The 19,402-nt window shown below is 40.3% G+C and overlaps 1 long non-coding RNA gene across 1 annotated transcript in view; it reads left to right on the top strand.

The window, feature by feature from the left end:
• Positions 1 to 19,402, top strand: part of LOC104688933 — a 53,737-nt gene that overhangs the window by 23,732 nt on the left and 10,603 nt on the right. The window contains exons 2-4 of the long non-coding RNA XR_005601493.1: positions 8,503 to 8,621; positions 9,625 to 9,722; positions 9,818 to 9,852. This is a non-coding gene — a long non-coding RNA (uncharacterized LOC104688933). The remainder of the gene's footprint in view (positions 1 to 8,502; positions 8,622 to 9,624; positions 9,723 to 9,817; positions 9,853 to 19,402) is intronic.

Consider the following 19,402-nt stretch of genomic DNA (forward strand, 5'->3'; position numbering starts at 1 on the left):
TAAACAATTCCAAGCTGGCAGCAGCAAATCTTCAGTTTGTGTCATTTGTGACACCTGGTGCAATCTTTCAAGACAGTGTTCTGCATGAAAGTACATTTTATAGTCAAATAGAACGACTTGATCAAAATCTCCATCATCAATGGTTTGTTTGCTTTGAAAAAGCATCGCTGGCAATCCAAAGACACTAAGTCAGCCTAGATGTTCCTCAAGGGATTATATGATTGACACGTCTGTGTAAAACAAAGACTTGGCTTATTGAAATGCCTCTTCTGTCTCATGTTCTAAAGAGACTTCCACCACTTCTGTTTCCCTAGCACAATGATGGAGGCAGCTACAACATGGAGAAATTAAGAATAGCTGTGCCAAGGTCAGGCAATGTGTCCCTCTAGCCCATGATCCTCTCTCCAGTAGTGGTCAGGAGCAGTGCCTCAGTAAAATCACACGTGCAAAACCAGACAGGTAGTAATGATTGTTCCCCCTCACCTCTTCTCCCCAGGTAATTTCTCAGCTTCCAATGGTTTATGGTCTCAAGAGCTTTCCTCAGCAGAAGTAATACTATTGTATAGAAAACTATTCCTGCTTTTGTACAGATGATTTGATTGATTCAAATCCACAATCTCACATTTATCTGGATTAAGCTCGGCTCATTTTCTTCAGTCTATGCTAGATTCAGAACAAAAGGCAGGATGTAGAAGTTTGACATTTTCAAAGCAGGCACTGTCAAAAATCTTCCCTCCCTGCAATTCTTTGCTCTATGCACTACATACTGCAGTCTCAAACTTTGCCAATTGATCTGGCCTGGTTTGTTTTATCTGAGCACAAGGACAGCAATATTGATGAGGAGAATGTGAAATATTTGCCCCCTGTATGGCATCTGTACCAGTAATTACACTCCCTTTCATCAAAATATATCTGAATAGTGTCACTGTAAATCCTCATTCATTGTCAAATTATTTCCTTGTTACTGTTGTTGCTTTCCTCCCATTTTTTAGCAACAGCTTTAAAGGGAGTGGTTTTTATTGGATTAATTTTAGACACTACTTTGAACTTGTTTTTTCTTAGTTCCAGAACTTTTCGAATAGTATGTGTCATGCATTTTATACTGAACCTAGCATGCAAACTTGAATTATCTGTGAGGAATTTTTTTTTCCCCAGTCTGTTTTTTGTTGCTTTGTTTTTGTGGAGTGGTTGGTTGGTTGGTTGCTTGGTTTTTTGGACTTACTTATTCTGTGGGGATTTAAGAGTGAGATAGGATGGCAAAGGCTTGTCTCTAGCTGCTCCCACCATTCCAACCACATTGGCAGAATTCTCCTTGCAGCGCTACCACCCAGACAAACGGAAGCAGACTGTTCTAGCACAACTGCATGCCATATCTGACTGATGTAACTTAACTAAATCCTAACATTTTGCAGGTGTTGTGTTACTTGTGGAATGTAGGGGTTGGTTTTAGTTTTTTGTTTCCTCCCTTGTTTTTTTTTCCTTGCAGGCTTGTAGCTCATAAACCTATCCTAGCAAAAGTTTGTAATAAGGACCTGGTATAGAACTCCCCATGTTGACTACAAAATTAGTTACAAGTTATTGCATCTTATCACTTTTTTAATTTATTTATCTTTCTTGCTTGTTAGTTTTCTGCTGGATTAGCTAATTGAACAGGCCCATCAAGGGGTCAAAGAAGTGTGGAGCCAGAACAAAAGGAAGGGAAGTAAAGTGTGACAGCGGAGGAATGGAGGGAGCTGCTTGCTCCTGTAACTATTTTGGTAGCAGTAAAACTATACAGGCTTTGCATCTTGTCAAACTGCACCCTAAAATATGCTGATTTACATGTTGGTTTTCCCAGTCACTGGAAATAATGATCTTCCAGGGAGTATTAAGCCACAGTGAACTTTAAGCCAATTTATTTCTGAATGAGAGCATTCCCGTGGGTATGTAACATGCTTTGGTTTCTGCACACTAATTTCACGCCTTTAGACTGCTTAACTTCTCAGTGGTCCCCCACATAGATATGTCCCAACTATGTTATTGTTTTCATTTTTTTTAAATTTAAAAATGAAGGGGAATCTGAAAAATGCAAATAAGGCAAGAAAAGTGCTTCAAAAGTTTTCAGCTCTTACACATCTCACCTTCCTCAGTGTCTAGGCATTGTGTCTAAGCTGAATTCTTAACACAGCAGTGGCAGATCTCTGCCATCACGCTTTTTCTAGACAATTGTAGATTTCTGTTCAGCACAGATGCACATTACAGCAACTACTTGGGCTATTTTGACTTGATGCCATGCACCTTCTTTTACAGTGGCATTCCAAGGCAAATTAATCCCAGCACAGCATGACAAGAGCACTCTGAAGGTGGGGCACTCGCTGGAGGTCGGTGCTGTGCTCCTGCTCTGCTTCTGTTGCACTGCACCCAAGTGGAAGGGGGTGAGTGCGGTGGCAGCGGGTAGTGAACCATGGTGACAGATCTGACAGCTGCAGGAACAAGAAGCTTAGGCTTTGAGACAAAGCTCTGCATCCCAGCCATCTGGGAGACAGCTCTTTTTCCTTGGCTATACTGGTGGGTGTTGCCACTCCAACTGCTGGGGCATGGTCTGCTGCCTGTGAGAGTGTGCAGGCTCTTCATCTGCTATTAGGTTGCAAGTATCTGCTTGCTACCATATGGCTGCATTGAAAACAGGCAGAGAGGAGAATAAGCTGTAAAGCAACAGTAAAAATTCTGTTCGGTGCTCTTCCATGGTGAGAGGGCTGCTGGCTCATCCTCCTCTTTGCAGCTACTGGTTTAAATAGATACACCTGCATCTGTTCAGCCTCTGTCACTTCCCCACTGAACTGCTCCAAGCAAAGACATGCTTCCGTGCCTGACACTCTGAATCCTGTATAATTCAGGGTGCTCTTACCCTCTGCTACTGGAAACTGGAGGCTACGGGTGGAATTAAGAGAGATGGGGTGTGCTTTGATGGAGGTGTTTTGGAAAAGTTGCCAAGCTTTCTGAATTGATCTGGTGAGGAAGTGGGGGCTCTTCTGTGCTCTGAAAGAGGCTAATTCCCTCACACCACAATAGGAAAGAATTATGTAGCAGCATCACCAACAACGGAAAGAGGGTATTTTGCAATACAATAATTGTCTGTATGGCTGAAGAAGAACAAATGCTTTCCTTGTTCCCCATGGAACTAATAAGGAAAGGCAAGTTGAGGAGTCTAGGATAATTATTTAGTCATCTTAAATATTTATGAGCTACAGAATGTGCTACATGCAATTTAACAGGGACTTGACAATTGCAGCATACATCATCTTGTTTCACAGGGGCTAAAAATACTTAATCTTACTCCTTTAAAATAAAAGCATTAATCCTAAATATGTCTTAAACTGAGAATGAAGCTGTAAACTGTGAGAGGAAGGAGAAAAAGGGTTGGTTTTTTTTATCATTACAAAGGTGCAGGTTGGGGAAGACACTGCAGGAATAAGAGTTGTGTTGAGAAGATTTTATGTGAGCTTTCTGGGAGTGGTGATGGTGGTAGGGAGTGTGTAACTCTTGATATTAAAGAGTTTCCCATTGGCTTCACCAAGGTCTGGGGAATTTTGTTCTGTTTAGTAGGCTGGAAAAGAGAGAGACTTTCCAGATTTTTTTGGTGACAATAAAATAATTGCTGCAAATCCAAAGAATCAGTTACTCTCCCCATGCCATCTCTTTACAGTACTCTGGAGCCACAAATCCGTAACACAAAGTCTCTTCTCTCACTTTATCTGGCTTTCACATGGTTTTCTGTTCCATGTGTGACTTGCTAATGCATAGCTGGTAGTAGAGAAATTCACATTGAAGGACAGCTTCCATTGGTCATGGAATTCAGACATAGTAGAACTCAAGTTTTCTGGAACATGTTGTTTTATTTTAGGCAGTACAAGTGCTTGAACGGACTTTCTGAATTTGGCATTTCGTAATTTCTGCCTGCATCAGAATCTCCAAATTAGTAGCAGTAGTAATAATGAAACCTCAGTTACATGGGCTTATCGTAGGTAGAATACTTTGTTAGCTCATTTTGAGAGCAACACTGATGTGCAAGAGACTTATAATGTCACTGTTTTTTATTTCCTCGCAAGTTGCACAGTAGACAAATTTGTAAGCATGAATGGATTTGGTCTTATGTATTTTTGTCCATTTGCAACTCTCTGTGCAATCAGTATGCTTGAAAGTGTTTCAGTAATGCTGAATTTGGCAGCCTACTTAAATTTTGGCTCTTAATTTTGGCAGTTGTCTTCGTCCATTGTGATAGCTCAAGAGTGGCCAGGATTAGAGCTACCAGGCATTTGGGTTTCCTTAGACATATCTTGCTGTTCTGCCAAGAAATTTTGTCTAGGAGGAATTTGAATGCCTTGGCATTAGGATAGGATGCATCTCTATGTGTGCACCTAGAGTGAATTTGCTTACTTTGTGATACCTGGGATTCAGTGTGCATGTGGATATTAAATGCACAGAGGCATGTCCAGAAAACCAAATGCTCTGAGAGCGTCTTTGCTGAAGAGATGTGCATTTGCTGCTCAGTGTCACAGGACACACGTGAGCCGTGTGTGTAGCAGGAGCGCTGAGGGGCTGCCTGGTTCTAGAATTCCCTGTCTGACTGCACACAGTCAGCACATGCACTGATTTATGCTCAGAAATCCATGGTCATGCTCTGAAGACAGTCTCTGCATTGCATCAGCTATAACTTATGCATATTGAACAATCTGCATTGGAAATGATCAAGGACAACAAATGTTCTCCTCCCAAGCATCTAAAATACTTGGTATCTTTTGTGCATAATGCAAAGTGTCATATGCTTTCACAGAAATGTAAGGGTTGTAATTTATTGGAATGAAAATGTTGACAGTGTTCTATAAAGGGAAAGACATTGATTTTGGTCCAGTGTGAATTGTATAGGTGGGCTGAATGTACTGTAGGTTGAATGTCTCAGAGCAGGGAGCCCAGGAGGTTGCTTATGTTGCAGCTCACTTCTCATTGCTGCAAAGTGGAGGGTTTCAAACACAACACTTGCTTGAGCTGATGCCTGCTGCATACCATGGTACGTGCTCACATCTTTCTGGCTCAGTGGCAGCAGCAATAATGGAATCCAGAGCTTGCTGCAAAAAAGAGAGACAGAAAAGATGAAGGAAAGCAAAATGTGCTTTCCAATTAGATAATGGCAAATATCATACTTGTACTTGTGGAGGGTCAGAAAGGTAACAGCTGAAGGAGTCAAATAATAGACAAATTGATGATGGTAACTAAGAAAATATAAAAGGGACTCAATCTCTCTCTCACTGATAAAGCTGTTTGAGGTGCAGTAGATCAATTTAGCCATGGCTGTTGTTAGGAAATTGCTCTTGTTTGATGTTCCACAAGCAGATCATGCTGTTTCCTAGGAAACATCTTTTTCCACTTAAAATCTAATTTTCTTACATTGCTAGAACTGATGAGTCACCCTGCCTGGCTTTTGCTTACTTCCCCTTACCTATTAAAATGTACTCACCAGGTAGAAATCCAGGGATGTATTAGTCTTTATCACCTGGATGTTCAATTAACACTTCTGGTTCCTCCCTGTTATCAGTGTGCTTGATATGACAAGACAAAAGTCATAGGTTAGAAGACAATCAAAATGTGAAATAAATAATGTATCTCTTAATGGGACATGCCTCTTAAACTGGGAAGAATTCCCATACTGAATAATGTTCCCATTACGACCCACTGTGAAATTCTCCGTGTTCCTTCACCAGTAACATGACATCATATTTTCATTACTGTTTTGTTAATTATTCCCTTATTCAGCTGATTTATAAATGAGATTTAGCTTAGCAATGACAATTGAAGCCAGTTAGTGCCAGAAAATAGGTAGGTTCTGTTAAATATTGCAAACCATGGTTAAAATCTAAAAGCTGCTCTTCTTGGTTGAGATGCTGAATTTTAGGTTTATGTAATGAATGGCACTTAGGCTGAATGGAAAGTTGCCAGAGAAAGAGGCAAGGCTTATTCATGGCTGTGGTCAAAGGCACAGAAGTCAAAGAACAGGTTTGCAGCCTGAGGATTGGTAGGGATTGGTAGAATTAATTCCAGTTTCCAGATACAAAGGCAAATGCTACAATTTATAGTTACCTGTTGTTTGGGCTATATATAAAATCCTTGTAGTTTGCAGATGCCTAATGAGCCCCTGTGGCTACATCATCAATAAAAGGTTGGTCCAGCAGACTACAGCTTCCATAAAAATCCTCCATGGGCTAGAATTCTTACCCTTTTTCCATATGCAGTTGTTCCATAATCAGTATTCCTGCTGCTTCCCAGTGCCTCTGATGCCTCAGTTGTCAGTATCCAACTGATGTGCCAAACCCTAGATAGTAATGCAGTGAAGCTTCGGCTGCTGACAAATGGCTTTCTATTCAAAGGGCAATCTCTCTGCAAGAGTAAGGCTCAATGTGACTCTGCATCCCAAGAAGAGGATGGGTAAAATAATTCCCCATCCTAACTTTGTTTTAAAACTTAGGAAACTTTTTGGTTTACGATTTTGGTGTAGTTATTTATTATTGGATTACATACTTGTATCTTATTGTAAATCTATTTGTCTCTGCTAGCACATGGCTTGTTCAGCTGCAGCTGGTGAGTGGGTGGCCTTATCATATAAAGCTATGTATCATATAAATGCTTAAAAAATTTGGTAGGCTCATCACTTGCATTGGCTTGCACTGGTTTTTGCTTATATTTCCTAAATAGTAAAAATCAGAAGGAGTGACCATGGCTTTCAAGCAGCAGTTTCAAACTATGGTTTCAAAGCATTTTCTCTAAATTACCATTAGATTATGAAGTCTGTGGAAATGGTTCTTACCAGTCTTACCAGACTCTTAAAAGCTGTTTGCTTTTTCTTAATTAAAAGCTTTGAATTCTTTTGAGGAATTCAATTAAAATAGGGCTTTCAAGCTAAATTTCAAGATATTGATTATAGTTTTGAGGATTTTAGAGACTAGAAGACTGAGTTTCAGCTGGACACAGGCTAAAAACCTCCTGGCACAAAGAGCAGCAAGGTTCAAGCCATACATTTCTAGTTTGATGGCTGTGACATACCCGAAACGCACATGCAATATCGACAGAAAGATGCTATGTGACTTAGACTTCAGTGAGTGTAAGTTTTTCTGGTATAAAAGAACTGTACAGATTGCATGTGTCTCGGTTTTGAAAGACAGGTGTCTGCTAAGGAAGGCAGAGGCCCCCCTTGAAGTGGCAGATATAACCCCTTTTCCCTCCAAGTTATTATATTTTGAAATCAAGGGCCTTTAGGCAAAGATGTGGGAAATAGGAATAACAGTTCTTTACTCTCTCTCTCTCTATATATATATAACCAGTCAAACAAAACAACAACAACAATGGCAGTAACAGCAATCACAAACCCAGTCCCAGCCTTCTCGGCTGTCGGGCCCTTTCCCCTCGGGTGCAGTTCCGCTCGCAGCCGGCAGGGGCGCTGGCGGCTCCCGGTGAGCAGGGCAGGTGCGATGGTTCCCCCGCGGCTGCAGGGGGCGCTCCGGAGCGAGCTCGGGGAGCACGCGGCACCGGTGCCCTGGGATCCCGGGAAGGGATAGGACAAAGGCTTCACAAACCCCTGGGCAGCCGATCCCGGGCTCTCAGGAACAGCAGGCTGGAACGGCAGGCTGGAGCAGCAGGCTGGAACGGCAGGCTGGAGCGGCAGGGACGAATGCAAATCCCGGGTGGCAGACGAGATGTATCCAGATGGGAAAAAACCCAGGGAGGCCCAGGCAGGCAGGGCGAGCAGGGCTACAGCGTAGCGAAAGCTCGAAGCAGCAGCGGGGCAGGGCAGCCACAGCTCGGCCTCCAGCAGGACAGGGAAAGCGGCTTTTGGGGTCCCGGCGTTGTTTCCAGCAGGAAGAAAGAACGGCCAAAAAGAAAGAAGCAGCAGCTCCTTTCTCTGCAGCTTCTCTCTCCGGACGCTCAGAGCGAACTGACCCCACACCCAGGTGTAGACAAAGGAGTAGCCAGGCCCGCCCCACTTCCCTTTTTGTCTTTCTTAAGTACAGCTATTTGTCCCCTAGCAACATGCTTATGGGAGAAAATTCCTTTAAGAGGAAAAAACTAAGACTAAACTAAAACCCCAACAGCACGTTTACTTTGGAACCTTGCAAATGTGAAAGATGACCTTCATTCAGAGTCTGGACTCTTGTAAAATTTTGTGTGGAAATGTGTTGGTGACTTCGATTGTTTTTTTTGTTGTTTTTTTAAAAATGAATTACGGGAAAGCAGAGACCATAGAGGCAGGGGAATAATAAAAAAAGACATGCTTTAATGTCGTCATTGCTAAATCAAGTATTTGCCAAACATAAATATTCACCTGGGCTCTGAGACTCACCCTTGATGAGGGAAAATACATTGAGCCATACTCAAGCCATTGATTGCAGGCATTTGCTGAGGCCATTTGCCATAAATTAACTTTCTGTGCTATGCTACAATAAACTCAGTATCTTTCCCACTCTTTTAAACAAGAAAACAGGTTGGATCAAAACTCTGGCAACAGAATCCACTGCTTCCAAGTAAAATGATGAAAATACTGGCAATTTAGGAGAACTGTCTGCTACACTCCCCTTTTATTCCTCTGGTGATGTGTAAGTGCACTTAGATCTTTTCATTCGTGTCTCTAGCTCTCTGTCTCCTCCTTGATTAATAATTGTGGTATACCACTATGTGCTGCCTACGTGGCATCTGGTTCAGGTGTCTGTCACTTCTGGTTGCATCTGGGTACAACCTAAAATGCCAGTCTGATGTCTTTTATCGTGGTCAATGGCTCTTCATGATCTATAGGTGAAGGGAGTTGAATTATAGGCTTATTTACTTATTGCTGGAAATATGCTGAATGTCTCAGTAAAACATTCCTAATGGACAACAAAGGCTTTTTACTGACTTCTGGGTCACCAGAGTAATTCACAGTCAAAACCACTGATCCACTGCAGAAGCTGTCCCCAGATCACAATTTGTTATCAAGGAGCACAGCACAAAAAGGAGGCTAAAATTTATGCAAAACATCAGCACTTCTTGGTTCTTCAGTTTGTGTAAACTTTTTCCCTTGTTTTGATTCACGTGGGTCATCCCTGTGTGTTAAGAGCAAAACGAAACAAGAGTTTCTTTTGGTCCTCAAGAGAGAAATAATTCATTGCTTGTTTCATTTCTTATCCAACCATTTCATAAGCTCCACATTTATTACAGCAAGACATGCAGAAGGCCTCAGCTCTGCTGAGAATATTCACGCAGTTGTTGACCGGTAACACACCATGAATAAATGGGTATAATTTATATGCACAGAACATCTAAATCCTGTTAAGCCAACGAAGTCTGATGAATTGATGAAAATTCTTACCGTTCGTTCCTGTTTCTTTGTCTACCCTGTTGGCAGGAAATCGTTTGGCCTAACCTTCGTGTAACTCACACCATCTCTGTATAATTTTTGCCTTTCTCACATTTGTGTAGTGAGAAGTTGCTCTTGTCCAGAGACACTCTTGAGATTCTGGACGTAAAGCCAGACTTTGCTCTTATGTATGTAGTATTGCTCTAGGAGAAAAATGGAACTATGCTCACTGTGCTAATGATATAATTATGGGGCCTCTCTTCCAGGAGTAGAAAGAAGATATTAGTTATCATAATGTGCATGAACTTGGACTTCAATGCAAAATTTATAAAGAAGATCAAATGGATCATTTCTACTAAATAAGGTAGGTCTTGGTGAATAATAGCATACAAAAATATGCTCAATAAATGTAACCTTTATACTCATAAAAGTGCTCTTTTTTTTTTTTTTTTTTTGAAGGGGAGTGTTTGAAGTCTTTTGCTGTAATGCTGATTGTAAGTATTTGAAATGTAGTTATTGAAATTTAATCTCTCATTTAGGGGTAGTGACAAATCACATACTGTTGGTTCCACTTCCTGACTGTATTATCAGGATTCTCGTAATCAATGAGATGTCTTCAGAATGCTACTGGAGATTTTAATCTATCCTTCTGCATAACAGAAGAAAATAGAGGGTTTGAAAAATTGTCAGCCAGTTTGTCAGTCGTGAGTGGCCAGGCCTTTCCTGAAGCGTTGCACATAGAACATTTTATTTCCTTTCTGACACATTGGTTTCACACAGAATTTAAAATTTGCCTTGTCATCAAACTTGCACCAAAATATTACATAAGCAAGTATGGTCCTAGTTGAGATAGATCTTTTCCTACCTTTATAATTAGTTCTATAAAGGTCTTTAAAGGGGTTTACAAACTTAGATTATGCTGTGTCCCAATTGCATAAAATCTATTGCTTGTCTTTTATTCATATGCATGCTTAAGATTACTTGTCTTTGTGTGCATATGAGAATAGGTATTGATTCCTTGACAGACCATGTTAAGCAAACAAAAACCCAAAGGAAATAAGTTTTCAAGCCTTTGTGACAGGTTTTGCTGTGTTTGCTGTGTTTAGAGATGAATGATTTGAGATGAAATGGAGGAACCTCAAAGAGTAAGTGAGATATAAGTTTTCACCAAGGTGAAAAGTACGGTATCTTTCTAGGTTTGTCCTGGAAGCAAATATTCTGAGCCTGTATAACTGAATGACTAATTTTCTGATTTAAAATGGGTATATTCAAAACTTCCTATTTTTGGGATACATATACATCAGCATTATTCTTCGACATTTTGCTGTTTTGTTTTGGTTTTTTTTCCCCCCACATTTCTTCCTGCCCTAGGAGGCATAAAGTAGTATGAAATATGATTTCACAGGAGCAACATGCACAATTACTATACACAGATAATGCTACCATAATGGTACATCAAAACAAGAATTCAGAATGGAACATTTCAGAACTGGAAATTACCAAAATTAAGGATTTTCTGAGTTATGAGGACTGACTTTTTAAACCACAATAATTCTATTTTAATAGAGTTCTTGTTACTTAAGATGCATTTTTAGGCTGCTTGGAACAGCAATCCATTCTCTTCCCTCATTTTGTTTTTGTACTGTACCATCATACAGACAGCTGTAAAAACCATTGAGAGAGAGGCTCTTCTGGCTGATGCTCCAAACCTGGTACTGGAACAAAGGTGCTGCAGTGTCAGATCTTTGTTCCCTGTGTGAATGAGCACCCAAAAGGGGAATGAAAGAGTTTCCGTGTTGTGGAGATCTGTGGGTGACTTAGAGTGGTGAGCCTCAGGACTCTTTTTCTCTGATCCAGGCTGAGGAGGAATGTGTCATCTGCCCTTCTGCTCATTGTCTCTACATAATAACTCCACAATCCCTTGCGCTTCTGGGTTGTCTGAGTCCTTTTTATTCTTTATGATTTGTGTTGGAAGGAACCTTCAAGGTCATCTAGTTGCAACCCCTGGTTGTGGGCAGGGACAACTTCTTCCACACTAGAACAGTGGAAGGCGCTCAAAACTCCATCCAACCTGGCCTTGAACGCTTCCAGGAGTGGGGCATACACAACTAATCTAGGCAACCTGTTCCAATGCTTCACCACCCTCTCAGGAAAGAATTTATTCCTAATGTCTTATCTAAACTTACCCTCTTTCAGTTTAAAGCCATTCCTCTTGTTCTGTATGCCCTTGTTAGAAGTCCCTCTCCAGCCTTTTCATAGGCCCCTCTTAGGTGCTGGAATATGCTCCCTGAAGCCTTTTATTCTCTAGGCTGAACAGCCTCAGCTCTCTCAGCCTGTTTTTGCGGAAGAGGTGTTCCATCCTTCTGATCATCTTTGTGGCTTCTTCTGGACTCGCTTCAATGGGTCCACGTCTGTCTTACATTGGGGACCCCAGAGCTGGATGCAGCACTCCAGGCGGCATCTCATGAGAGTGAGGTAGAAGGTGAAAATCACCTTTGACCTGCTGGTCACAATTCCTTTGGTGCACCTCAGGATCCTTTTTGCCTAGCTGTATACAGGGGACCCATTTTCAACTCTTCAGTGGGTGGTTTTCGCTGCTTAATACCTTTCTTTTTTAACCTTGCCTTGTTCCTATGAGCCTAGAGGTTTTACTTCTGACAATCCATGTGTTGTTCCCCATGCCCTTCACCAAGTTCCTGCTCCCACTTCTCTCCACTCCTTCCTCTTGTAAGATGTTTGCCTCCCTTGCTACTTCCATGTACCACACTAACCATGTTTCTGATTCCCAGTTCTCCTGTCAACCTCCTTCCCTTCTGTTATTCTATTACCTCCTCTAGGAAGATCTCCCAAGTACGATCACCAGTTCTGTGTGTGATAAATATTTATTCATCTACCACCTTACATAGCTGGGTCTGATTTTAGTGAACTTGAAGGTGATCAAAATAAGAGACAAAACTTGAATGAATTATACAAAGCTATTTTCTGCCTCTGAGAAGCTGCTTGCCTTTTTTGTTGTTGTTTTTATTTTGTTGTGTTTGGGTTTTTGTTTGGGGTTTTGTTTGTTTGTTTTTTAATTTGGTTGGTTGTTGGTTTTTTTTCCCCAGAGTATTTCTTCAGCTGTATCATTTTCAGAGATAAATATTATTTGAGGCTGCTCTTGGTGTCCCCATTTGTCTTGTGAATAGTTTTGTTTCGCAGCCCAAGATGTAATGTCTGGCAAATGACCTTCCCCTAAGGGTCTTTTCATTTCTGCTGAAAAAGGCAGAGCTGGAATTAGTGTCAATGTAACTGTCAAGGCAATGCTGCACCCCAGTTAACAGCGACCTTTTAGGTAATGTGGCTATGATGCTATTTTTTTCTCTATATGGCATTGCAGAGAGGGGATAGTCTCAACTACAATGTGTTGCAAAGTGTGAACCATGAAATTTTGCTTCACCATAACTATTCAGCAGCTTTAGTGTGAGTGCAGTAGCTGTGTACTGAATGTCCACTATTAACAAATGATTGATAGCCCAGGTGAATCTCCAACAAAACATCACAAATCTCAGGTGCTAACTGTGTGACAGAGACAAATATAGTCAAAATCTTCAGGGCCTTCTTACTTCCCACCTGCCAACTTCATAATGTGGAGACCTTATCACATATAGTATGACAATGTGTGTCTTTCCCCTGAGCTTCCTTCCAGGCATTGGGACTTTGGTCATCTTTTTGCCTAGGAGACTTTATATGCTTGACACCTTCATTGAAGGCAGAGCATATGGAAATGAACTGCAATGCAGCATGTGGTATGAAAATGATTTTAAATTCTGTCATTATCACAGTTTAGCATTGTGGTCAGAGCTTTCCCTTAATTACTCCCTAGAGAGGAAAAACTGCTGATACTATAACTAGGCTGAGGCCATCTACTAAACCCAAAGCCCATTTTTAATTCTGAAAATTACATATTTATTGTTCACAGGAGCATTTTGTTAGAAATAAAAATGAAGTAGAGAGAGAGAAAGAAACAAGTTTGTAGGGCTTAGTTCATCACCTCCTGGGTGTGGGTTGGCAGATATAGATGTGCATTGCTTCAAGAGGCCAGACTCCCTGTTGGCAAAAGCAATCAGAGATCTGACTCCAGACAGGTTGAGAAGGTAAATTTTAGTTATGTGTATTACAAGACTGCGTGTTTCTGAAAGTTGAATTTCAGGAGCCCAGCAGCAGTCATTTGAATGCTCATCTATACTCTCTTACTTTAAAGAAACTGTGATATTTTAAACCTCAGCTGCAGAGGACATTTCATGGACTTCAGAGCATTAGATTCACTCTGAATGTCTTGGTGATAACTTAGGCCAGCATATTCTAGCCTTGATTTTAACCTCTGCTTTCATGTGTCGTCCTATATGATGATGGAACTTTTTCCTCACTTTTCTATGCTGCTCTCTGTTCATAACTTCAATTTCCCTATATTTCCACGTACTCTTTTGCTCCATCTTCTTTAAATAGTAATACAATGAATAACTGTCTTAACAAGGTGCACGTCCTTTCCAAGTGAGAGCTGTCCTGCAGTCATTAGCACTTAGTCTAGCAGTGATGAGATCTTGGTATTACTCTTAATCTTGCTTCTAATTGGGTGTATAATTTTGGGCAAGCCTTGTCTGATGGCATCTATTTCCAATGAAGGGGAGGTTATAATTGGCAGTGGTAACTTGACTGAGGAATGATCTGGCATACAGGGCAAGAAGGCCCAACTACAAGAAGGAGTTAAACTGAAAGCAGGAATGCCAGAGGCAGAACAGATTCCTTGCAAGAGTGGAAATTTCCCATGGTGGTGAGAGAAGAAACAGCCTCAGCACTGTTTTGTGGCCATCCTGGATTGCAGGTGCTCAGGGGCCACCTTTGGACAGTAGAGCCAGGACTGGGTTGAGGTGCCCAGTGCAATAGCTCTCAGGATTAGTGCTGGTGCAAGAGTATGTAAGTCTGCCTGTAACACATCTTTTCAGACTCCACGTCAGAACTGCACAGTGTGGTAGGACTCTGCCCATGCATTGTTTATTACATTTTTTCTTTTATGTTTAAGTACAAGTGTGTTTTTAATTCATCTTCAGGGATACCATGAAAATTTCTTAACACTTTTCTAATGTTTGTCTCTTCCATGTATGGTTTTCCTTTTTCAGTATGAAGGACTCTCTTACCATATGATTTTGATGTGGTTTTACACAAGGAAAACATGAACTTTTCTGGGGCTTAGTGCTGATGGTAAAGGACAACTGAGCAAAACAGACTGAAATAAGATTCACAAGATAAACTCAGCCTTTTTCAAGTACATATAAACTCAGTTCAGCTGGCAACTTTTTATGGAATTCAAATGTTTCTGCGGATCTTTTTAGGCAGTGTAATACTTAGCAGGCCCTTGCGTGGAGAACAGACTTGTCTCCTGTCCCTGTAGACTTTGCTCATTCATCTGTTTTTGGTTTTAGCTTTGCTGTCTGAATAAAAAGTCCTGCATAGATAAACTGGTTTTGTTCAAGTTTAGAAAGATTACAGTTTGGGGATTAACACAAGTGTAGGAAGGGTCAGGCAAAGTGAAATTCTCAGAGACTTTGAAGAAGGCATGCGAAAGGGAATGGGTGCAAATGAAAGTAGGGATGCCAGCCTTGCCTCCGCAAGAGTCTATAGTTTTTGTAGCTGTAGTCACCTATTTCAAGATACAATCCTAAGGAAGACAAAGATATAATAATTTTTATATTATGTTGTTAGGCTGTTTGTCAAAAGCCTTCCTCCACAGTTTACCTTGAGGTAATAGATATACAAAGCACCTTGTCCACATCAAGGCCTTTCTATAAAAAGGCAATGTTGTTTTAACTAACCCTAGACTTACTGATCCTGAAATTTCCAATAACCAGAGCTTGTATGCTAGACTTAATAGGCCTTTCTGGAAGTATAGATAGGAAAGCTAAGCTTAATTGCTTCATTTAATTTTCATAAAGATTGGTAATCATCAGTGAGTGCCTTTATGCCAGCTCTCAAGCCAATTTTTAATTATTTAGCAAAACATTTAAGCACATACTTTGATCCATGCTATTCATCAAAGCACTTTGGAACCTGCTTATGTGCCACTTGAACAGGTTGAAAGAGATGCTTAAGTGTCTGCTGAATTGGAAAAGTTTATAAAGTCAGGACCTTAAGAGGGAGCTGCTTGAATACAATGATCAGAGATACAGGTACCAAAAATTGTCCACCTTTGTCAGCATTGCGACGACCTGAGACCAGGGTTAAGTACACAGCAATGTAAATGCCCCCCTCCACTTCCCCCCACCTTGCTTTGGGCAGATTTCACACACAGTCTTCAACTGGTTTTGCTCACAAATTGATTTTTGTGTGTGTGTGTCTGTGTAATTTCAGTGTCACCAGCCTGGCGTGCCTGACACTGCAGTCTTTTTCAGAAGCAATAAGCCATGCAGTCTGATGTAGAAACAAGTCTCCATGGAGCTAATCGGCTTTGGTTTTTTGCTCTGAGCACTTGCTGGTTTTTTTCCCTTGCAGTGATATTGGAGCACTGTGTTGTCTGTAACAGAACTACTGACAAACTAATGACATGGAGTTGTCTTATGAGCTAAACTATGAGAGTAACTTAAATCTTACTGTGTCAGAGGGGCAAAAGGTAAACAAGCTCAGTTGGGATTAGAGTAATTTTTAGATTAATCATACTTTTGCTTTTCAGTGTTTTAAACAGTAAATGATTTTAGGAATTCTGTACCAGGGTCTTGGCTGAATACACATCTCTTCTCTCGTGTTATGCTGTTAATTGTCAGCTCAGGCCTAATTTTCTTAGGCTGCCCTGGAATACGTATGTTTTTATCAAGTCATTGAAATGGTTTCAGCAAGTCAAAATAAGCCATGGTGAGGTGATATACTGAACTTACCTATGCAGGTTTTCTGTATGCAATCCCTGTATCTAAAGCATATCTGCAGAGAGCAGCACAAAACAAAAACATACAGGCTTTGGGCTCTGTCTTTAACATTTTCTTTTGTTCTTGTGATTTCCTTTGGAAAACCAGGGTGTTGTCTTTGCATAATATCTTTAAAATCCCAGAGAAATGAAGAACCTTTTTGACCGACACTGCAATAAGAAAATTCATTTCACTAAGCAAGCCAAGAGGTTACTGGGGTTTTGAGCATGTGTAGGGCATCACATATGTTCAAGCAGGAGTTGTGGGGTATTTTATGAGGAGGCACGGATATTTTAAAGCACACTGGACTGCCCATACAGACTTGACGAAGAATTAATAATGAAACTTAACTTGCAACAGCTTTGTTCACGATAGGAGCAAAATCACTCAAAATCAAAAAAATAGAGGGGAAAATAAAGAGGAAAATATAAAGATAGGTTTCCAGGATAACAAAGGAGACCTGGCAGTCTATTAGTGGGACGACTACACCAGCTGACAGGCTGATAGACTGCTCCACAATCCCCAGCACACCTGTGTATGTGGAGCCACCTGTCATAGGAGTGAAAAATGTATCCTGAGTTATAGAACTGCAAACTCAGCAACACTTCTGCAAGGGATCAGAGGAGTGAAACGGCCCTCATGTTAGGGTTTTGTTGCCAGAAGGTTTCTCACCTAAGGAAAAAAAAAACATGAAAAACTCGCTCAGAAAGTAATTTTGTCATTTTTACAGTATTAGGACCACTAGAAAATATATTACCATAGTAATGAAAAATGTCCACACCTAAATTATAGTGTATAGTAAGTTGGTTGACTCAGGTAAAAATATTCTCTCTTATATACTGCTTTACATCAAAAAAGAATGCTTCAGTAAAATAAAGGGTGAGCTGGAGAGTGGAGCGAACACAGGACAGGAAAATCAAGGCTTGCAGAGGGACCAAGGAGGAATCATTCCATATCCTGTACTCGCTGTGGATGGCAAATGCTTCCTAGCTCTTAAACCACCACAAGTGTGATATGCTGCAGAAGTGATCAAGGCCATGGTCAAGGGCTAGAATCTACATGAGAAATCTACTGGGTAAAATTCTCAGATGATTTTAGGAAACTGAGGGTACCTCTATGGATGTGAAAACAGTCCTTATTCATAGAATCATGGAAAGGTTTGAGTTGGAAAGGACATCAAAGACAATAAATTTCCAACACCTTCTAATATGGGCAGGGATAATTGATCCACATAATCTGACTGTAGGGAAAATTGTTACATAAACTGATTTCTGCCTGTTTCCTGAGCTTATGAATGCCACTGTTTGCCTAAAAGGATTTTGTGTGTCTGGCGAGCCAGTTTACACAGCCCAGTGTTTTCTGTCTAACTGTGGCACGCTCCAGTGCTGCAGTGGGAAGTGAAATAAAAACAGAAGAAACTAGTTGTGGAAGGGGTTTTTTCCTGGTAATTGGTAGAAGGTTCAAGCATAATTGCTTGTAAAAATGATGCAAACAAAAGATGATTGAATCTCCTCTGAGGCACTTAAGCTATCAGCACATCAGGTAACAAGGACTCAAATTACAAATTTAATTTCTCATTTCTGTGATTTTGTAAATAGTCCCTTTCATAAATTTGGAAAATTCACATCTTCAAATGGCATTGCCCTTCTTCTGATGACTCTTCTTAGTAATTTCGTCACTCCCCATATCATTAGAAGTTTCTTGTATTCATTTACCTCCAACATAGTCTAGTTACTTTTTTTTGTTTACACTGCTTCTGTTTTCATATTTACCCCTACATTATATTATTAAGGATTTAGCATATAACATGTCAGGCCTTGGATAAATTTGACTATCAGCTTCATATTAGATCTTTTGTCTGATGGCTGTTCCCACAACCGGGCGTTATACATTTTCTTTACCTGCTCTAGTGTAAATTTACTTTTGTAACCATAGCTGTCCCAAGCAAATGCTCCCAAAGAAGGCAGCATCTTTATTTCACACACTCTTACTGTATGAAATGCTTTTGTTCTTATAAATATTTTGCTTTATGAAAATATCCCAAACCCACATTAATTTTGTCACAGCTGTAGTGCTGTAGTAAATGATGGGAATTTCCTTAAAGCCTCCAGCTGATGAGCCCAGTCCCATATTTATGTCTTGAAGTATTTATGTTCAAAGTAGATTTACATTTATTCATCTTTGACTAGATAAATTTGTACTTTGGGCTGTTCACTACTACTCACTCCTTCATTCTTTTGGTTGTGTTGTAAGGCGGAAGGAAAAGGTTTTGTGATCTTGTTGCCCTTCTACTGATGTTTCACAGAAGGGACTTCTCCCATACCTCTGGATGCAAGACATAGAAGCTAAAGATCGGAATGAGAAAGACACAGGAGTGGGGCATGTTTTATTGTTAAATGTTTTATTTATTGAAAAGTACCAATCTGGGTTAACTTAATCTACTTACGAACCCAAATATATTTTGATTTCCTATCCAAGATGTACCCTGAAAAAAAGAATTAAAGAACTGGGATTTTTCATTGAAAAAAACCCCAGATCCTTAAATCTCTACTTTTATTTTAAATAAAATTGTTTTTATTTTGAAAAGAGAAGTGCTTCTCTAACTCAGGAGCATAATGGGGTAATTTGAGAATTTTGACATAACCGCAAATGTTTGCTTAAAAATGCTCTCATTTTCAGAAGAAAACCACACATATTTTCCTTTTGTGCAACCTGAAACCAAACTCAGGCAGCAAGTGAAAAACAATGGTATTTGTACAGCTTTAGTTGATATTAAAGTGCTCCTATTTCTTGCGGTGATAGCTGTGCAGAAGGTTCACAGAAATCTCACCCCTTGTGCCATATGTTTCTTTTTGTAACTCATTCTTTGCTAAGTAGAAATAAATTTCATTCTTTCTAAGAAATTTCCCAATTGGTAATTTTCCATGGAAACCCAAACATTTGTCAAAAACTGTGGAACCGCTGAATGAATGAAAATGTCTCCTTCAACTCCTCTTCATTTTTAATCAACTCCAACCAGAGCTAAGGCTGCTTTTTGCAGGAGCAGCCCTTATGTTGCTGCAGTTGCTGAATATTCTAGGACATTATACTTAATCAGAAAGTCTCGCTCAGA

This window comes from Corvus cornix, chromosome 2 (genome assembly GCF_000738735.6).
Source record: "Corvus cornix cornix isolate S_Up_H32 chromosome 2, ASM73873v5, whole genome shotgun sequence".
NCBI lineage: Eukaryota > Metazoa > Chordata > Aves > Passeriformes > Corvidae > Corvus > Corvus cornix.